Source organism: Camarhynchus parvulus, chromosome 11 (genome assembly GCF_901933205.1).
Source record: "Camarhynchus parvulus chromosome 11, STF_HiC, whole genome shotgun sequence".
In the NCBI taxonomy this organism is placed as follows: domain Eukaryota; kingdom Metazoa; phylum Chordata; class Aves; order Passeriformes; family Thraupidae; genus Camarhynchus; species Camarhynchus parvulus.
Window position 1 is genome coordinate 3553317 of NC_044581.1, and position 7271 is coordinate 3560587.

The window sequence follows — 7271 nt, forward strand, 5'->3', positions numbered from 1 at the left end:
TCCCATATTCTTAACAGCTGGACTCGAAGGATAATGAGTTTTTTCCACTTGGAGCCTCAGACAATTGTATGAGAATTGGTTCAGTGACATGAAATGATAGCAGCATATGAGGGAGGAAAAGCAAAGCTACTAATGCTTCACTAACACTGCAGTTATTTCCCAGACCTGCCTGCCTACATCTCACACAGCTCAGGGGAAGAGAGGGCTTCTCTCTGGTTTTATTCCTACCAACCTCCAGATCAGGATGGATGCTGGCATTTGGGCGTGGCAAACAAATTCCCACCTGCACCCCGTGGTTGCAGAGTCACCCTCGAGCTAAAAATGACACAAGAACAGATGAGAGGAGAAAAGGAGCTTTTATTACAAAGGATTCTTTGGTTTATGTAGACTGATATGACATATTCTACTTGCTTGGCTAGTTAATAAAAAACATTTTCACACACTGTCCTTGAGAAGAACAGGAAAACAAAGTGCATTGTTTATACTAAGAAGTTACCACATTCCTACAACTCCTAAAATCCTCACAAGCTGCTGTGAGAAACAATTGTCATTTCTCTGTCCCTGACCAGGCTGGCATCACATTGCAGGACTGGTTCCTCAGCTGCTGACCCATGTGCTCACAAGCAGGGCATGTCCCAGTCAGCTCTGTCCCTGTCCCCTCGTGCAGCTGCCACCTTTCTCTGGGTGTTGAATTAACTCACCCCTGCATCAGCCAGTTAAATCTGCGGGTTGTGATGGAGCTCAGGACATTGCAAAGCTGCAGCAGCTTCCTCCTGGAGCTCCTGTGGATGGGTACATTTGTTAGGTGACATCTGGTCTCCATCAGAAGCTCAGCACCTGCAGAGTTGTTTCCTTTTCAGCAGTTGTGGTGGTTGTGCTGGTTGGTTGTGCTGTGCTTTCTGAGGTCACATCATCTGTTCCATTGATGGCTTAGCAATGTGAGGCCACAGCTCCTGCAGGGAGCTCTGTGTCACATCACAGCTCCAACATCAGTGCAGAGGGATCCTTTGGAGATGGAGGTGGGGCAGGCTGCCCATAAAAGCCATCAGCTGTTAAGTGCTATTAGTTTTCTTTCACTGGCCATTGATTTTTGTCTTTCTGTTGGATTTTCCAGCTTGCTACTGAAGAGAAATTTTAGCATGAAAGATGCTGAGGAGAAAAAAAATTAAATATTCACCATCTGTGCTACTTACCAGGACAATAACTGTCCCTGGAGAGGAGTGTGCTCTGTCCCAGGGAGTTTTCACAACACTGAAAGAACAGAGACACCCAGTTCCTTTCTGTCCCTGTCACTGAGTGCCACTGCAGTGCCATTTCTGAGGAGCACAGAAGGGTGTGGAGAGGAAAAAGGAGAGGCATCTTTTGGTGCCTCTCTCCTCAGTGAGAGAGGGAGCTGCTGTGGTGGAAGGGGCTGCATAGAAAACCATCTCAGTTTCACAGCTGCATCCTCCCTTTGAGAGCAAATCAATAAAAATTATGTTGCTCTGTCACTTGGGCTTGTTTGTGATCAACTCAGGCTGTTTTCTGTGTCCCAGGACTGTTTTTGTGTCCCAGGGCTGTGGTTTTTGTGTCCCAGGGCTGGTTTTTGTGTCCCTTAGTGCCAGCTGTGTGGGAGCTGTGCTCTGAGCTGTGCCCTGTGTGAGCACTGAGAGCCCAGACAGTGCTTGGCTGGGGGATTTGCAGTTTTCAGTTCATTTACAGGTGCTGGGCCATCACAGAACTGCTAAAAGAAGGAAATGCTTGAAGCAGACAAACTTCCCACGTGTATCTCTGCTGTTTATTTTACTTATTGACTGTGACAAGCTCCCAGATGTGCCCCCTGTGGGAATTCCTCCTTGGGGAAAGGGGTACAAAAGTGTTGTAAAGATAGAGTAAGGTAAGGGCACTTTGATTCTTCAGCCTCTTGTGAGGAAACTCCTCCAGGAAGGAGGGATCAGGGTTATGCCCAGCATGCTAGGAGCAGTTAAAAAACACTTTTAGCATTGTTTTCTTCAGGAAATAAGGAATGAGCCATCACATTTATTGTCTGGTATTTTTAGTGCTTCCAAAAGCATTTTAATTTTTCAAGAAATTTGAACCCAAATCTTTCTCAAGTGAGGGCGTCAAGCACTGGGATGTTGTATAAATGTTCACTGTGGAGTACAGTGAACTGAAAAAAGGATAAATGGACCTAAAGGGATGTCATGAGCCTGTCCAGGTGTGTTCCTGCCCTTACCCAACTTTCTGGCAGGTGATTGGCACTTTTCCACATTTTTTCCACATAAATCTTCCATCAAGGCATCAACCACGGGTTTTGGGAAAAGCTGGATTGCCTTGGTGTGTCCCTTCCAAGCTAAATGTTTCTATCCAGGGAATTAACACAGCATAACTGGGTTCCATTCAAGGTCTTTTGTAGTCAGTCTTAAGTTTTGGGTTTTATTGTGGATACCCAAAACTATTCAGAAAAAAAAAAACAACCAAACAACAAAATCACTTTTTGCCTTTTATATCTAATAAATGAATGTCTACTCATAAATCTGTAGCAGGGCTGGGGAACAGCAAGATGTAACCTGGCATGCTGGATAAGTTCTTAAACCAAAAAAGCAAACAAATAAAATCTGCTGCTAAGGCTGTAATGATTATGTGCAAATGCAGATTTCTGTGGTTTTTTTCCTGCAGATGCCATAATTGCCTGCAGGATGCATTAGCTCCCTGCAACAGCTCAGTATTGAAAACCAGAAGGTTGTATGGCATTTTTATATTATGTGTAATACTAATCAATATCCATCTCTTCCTCTTTATCATCTCTTAATTGTGGGCAGAATTAACAAAGATAATCTCTGGAAGGCAGCAGCTGTAGCTGAAAGAGATCAATTAAACAGTACCTGGTCAGATGGCGAGGAAATAAAAAATATTCTGTTTCCATTTTTAAGAAATGGCAAGAAAAAAGTAATTTTTACTAAATTGTTGAAGCTAATAGGCCTTTTTTCTTTTTAAAGAATGAAAAGTATGAAGGAAAATTAAAGTAACAGTCGCTGAAGCAGATTTGCAAAAGTCTCTGCTAAATGTGACTTTTAAATGAGACAATTCATTAACCCAGCTACTGGGGATTGGATTGGAATTATTTACTGAATCTTAGCCAGAGTCAGAATTTGGGACTGTTGAGGGGAGTGGTGGAGAAAGAGAAAGATTGAGAATTAAAATGACACATGTTGTTTCTGCCTAATTACAGAAGAAAAGGAAATGATGCCAGAACTTTAAATAGGGAAAAAATCATTACATTATTACAGTCTGTATCTGAGAATATACTTAGATATTCTTCATGTTCCAGAACGGTGTTTAAAATGCAATTTAAATATTTAAATTGTGTTTGGTTAAATTTTTAAAATAAATGTTGTTGTGGTTTTATTTCAGAGAATATTCTCCTGATGAGATAGCCTTGAAATTTCATATTTTTACTGCAACTAAAAAGTTCTCCTAACGAGTTCTGTTGGAGTTAAGAGGATGCCTTTAGGCAAAGGATAAACTTTTAATTGGATTTTTGAATAATCATCTTTTGAGTCCTGCTCAAACTTCAGATTGTGTTTGAAACACATTTTGCACCGTAGATCTTTGATGTCACACTCCAAGCGTGCAGCTCTCTGCTGGATTTATGGCACAGCCACCCTGCAATGGGAGAGCGCTGGGGTTTGTAGGGAGAGACCTCAAAATTCACCAGCTCCACCCCATCCATGGGCAGGGACCCCTTCCACTGTCCCAGGGTGCTCCAAGGCCTGGCCTGGGACATTTCAGGGATGCAGGGGCAGCCACAGCTGCTCTGAGCAATAAATATTACTGTTTATTCTGTTCTAATCACCGCAGGCTGGATTTGCTCTCCTGGCTCCCAGGACACCCCTGACTCTGATCCTGCTGCACCCCCAGGTCCCTTCCTGCAGGGCTGCTCCCCAGCCTCTCTTATCCCAATCTTTAAAATCTAAATTAAATTTTAAATAAAATCTTCCATTTTATACCCCAGTAAAATTCTTCCTCAGGTCTGGGATTTTCATCTCCTGTTGCTGATCTTGCCCCACCACTCTCCTTGCTGCTTTTCTCTGGTTTGGCTCCCAACCCCTCATGTCCCTTTTATTCTCAGGACTGGGGTCACAGTTTGCTCTCAGCCAGGTGAGGTTCCCAGAGCTTTACCTTGCTCTGGGTGTCAGGGACACAGCTGGAGAGGGAATTCTTGCTCAGAGCCTGCAGGCCAAGCAGTGGAGCATGCTGGGGACAGCTAAATGCTCCAAAGAATTCAGCTGTCTGATGATATTTCCCCTGAGCCTGTGCAAGCAAAGACTTTCAGAGGCTTCAAATCAAGACAGATTTGTCCATCTTTCACAAGAACCTGGTTATCTCCCAGTTCCACCTCCAGAGCACTGAGGGAAAAAGGTGCTGAAGCATCTTTGTGAAGTTGCAATAACAGCAGAGCACTGTCACAGACATATTCTCTGAAAAATCTTTTCTTTAGGATTTTTCCTCCTGAGAAGCTGAGAGGCCTCAGGAACAAAATGCAAACAATGGTTATCTGCTGCTGTGGAATGCAACAGGTGCATCTGTGATTGGTCTCATGTGGTTGTTTCTAATTAATGGCCAATCACAGTCGGCTGGCTTGGACTCTCTGTCTTTGTTATTCCTTCTTTTTCTATTCTTAGCTTAGCTAGCCTTCTGATGAAATCCTTTCTTCTATTCTTTTAGAATAGTTTTAATATAATATATATCATAAAATAATAAATCAGCCTTCTGAAACATGGAGTCAGATCCTCATCTCCTCCCTCATCCTTAGACCCCTGTGAACACGGTCACAGAGCACAGTGATACCTGATCTTCACAGCTTTGTCCTCAGATACTGAGGGGTTTTCTCCCTGCTGAAAATTAGGTATGGAGGTGCACAGGAGCCTTCAAGCTGAATGGATTAAATTTTAAAATAATACCAGGCTGGTCTAACTTGGGACAGCTGTCCTCTGCTTCTGCCCCACCTCTTCCCAAGCAGCCCATGGAGGGATTCTTGGCAGATCCACCATGGAAAAACACAGTTTATGTTGGATGATAAGGATCTGTTCTGTGAGGCACAGCAGCACAGGTGTATTTCTCTGGATTTTAACATGCAGCTGATTTAGATAAGATCACTCAGAGAGCCCACCAAGCCAACAAAATGTGGTGTTGTAAAGTGCAGTTCCCCAGCTGGATCAGGAGCCCGTGCACGGCTGGCTGAGGGAGCCGTAACAGAATGAATGATGTAGGAGTGAGAGCTTTTAAAACAGAACAAGGCTCTTCTCACTGCTACACAGATTCATCATTTCTTTTCCTGAAGGAAATAATTCTGAGGATTTGAGTCTATTCAGTCTGACACAAATGGCTGAGAAAGGGAGGATTGAAAGAGCAGGTTTCTGATATAAAATATATTGAAGTAAGATATGAGAGCGCTTTTTCCCTGAAGTGCTCACTCCTACGTTTAGGCCATTGTTAATGTGATAAAATTTATTAATTAAGAGGAATTTATTCACTATGTTGGCATCTCTTTTGCTGTGTCTCTTCCTCCCTGGTACAGAATGTGTCTCTACCAGTCCTTATTCCATAGGCTTTGATGCATACATAAAAGTAGGAGGTAAGAAAACATTCATGTTGTCATTTTTATAAAAATATTCTCAATGAGAATAAGCCCGTGTTTGAGGCAAATCCATGTTTGACTCTGTTCCATGAAGCAATCAGGCCCTTTTCTTTCCTTAGCCCATACTAAACTCCAGGTTACAGATTTATATTGGGAAAATAAATATTAGAAAATGGAACGAATTAAATCTGAACTATTAACATGTTCCACTTATTTTTTCTTTTTTTTTTTCCCCCCTCAGTGAATTTATTTACTGGCATATCAGTGAGTGTAATTCCCCATAACCAAGTTCATAAAGTGAGGGAGAAAAGAACACTAATTAGATAATCTCTGACTTTTATAGGATTAAAACCTTCCTGCCCACAGACAGACAGCTGAAATAGTGGCTCTGTTGAAATCATCATTGAAACTCCTAATGGCTTTCACAGAGGCACTGGTGATTTGTCAGCCTCTTTGCTCATTTGGACTATTTTGATTTATCTCAGGTTTGCTCTTCCTGTGTGTGTTTATTGCTCTTGATGCAGCCTATCAAGCCATGCAGCCCCCTATGATAGCTCTGTGGAGATATATTTAATTTGATTTGCTGCTGTCCCCAGGAGTTTATTCCCTGTCAAACAGCTGCCTGTTGCAGAGAAACCTCGATACAGAAGCACATAATGGTTTATGGAGGGAGCATTTAACAACCACCAGTGAGTGGCATATGTCTGGAAAATCTGTCCCAAACAAAGGCATGTGCAAAAAGCATTGTTCTGCAGCACTCGTGGGGATCCAGCCACAATGGAGAATTAGCTGACAAGTGTGTTCAGGAGTTTATAAACACCTCTGCTGTCTGAATGCCTCTGTGCTGTGCATTTTAGCCCATGACTCCTGAGCAGGTTCTTAATGGAAGGAGAAAGTCCTTCAGCATTCATTGCTGTGCTTTGGTACTCTGCCATTCTTCATCTCTCCACATGGTTTCTCTCTCTTTCCTCTTCCTCCAAAGGAAAAAAAAAAATAGACTGCTTAAATGTCTACTGGGCATGACCAAAAAAAAAAAATCAGTGTTAACAGGGAATTAACTGAGGTTGCTAAAACAAGAGACACAGCAAGGCACATCATTTGCATGTGTTAATGGGAGTAAGGGAATGAAAAAAGAGGAATTGCCTGTGCTCCATCACTGCCAGAGCAGTCACTGCGAGCCACCCTGACGCTGATCTACTGCCACTGGCCCCGTGCCAGAGTACATCCAGTAAGTGAAGTCCTGCCCTTGCTGAGAGTGCCTGCATATCCATTCCAAAGGGCCTGCATTTCAGGCGCTTCTTTTCACCGAGTGATTAATTTCTATTATTTCAATGTGTGTGTGGCTTCTCACATCCTCTCAGGATCGTGCAGATGAGCAGGAAATCTGAAATGGAAACACTGAAACACCTGAAATGTCATGTGAGAGTGACATTTTCCACTGGGGCTAAAAATGTTGCCTATAACATTTTGTGGGAGCTGGATGCCACATTCCCTAAGAACTGCCCTGCCCAGCTGTTGGAGTCCTGGATGTTGAGAATTTTAAACTTTCTGTGCTGAAGGGCACAGACCCACAAGACAATTCTGTATTTGACCTGGGGCCATGGAGAAGGTTTCCAAAATTCATTGGTAGCGCTGGGATTGTGGGTGTGGA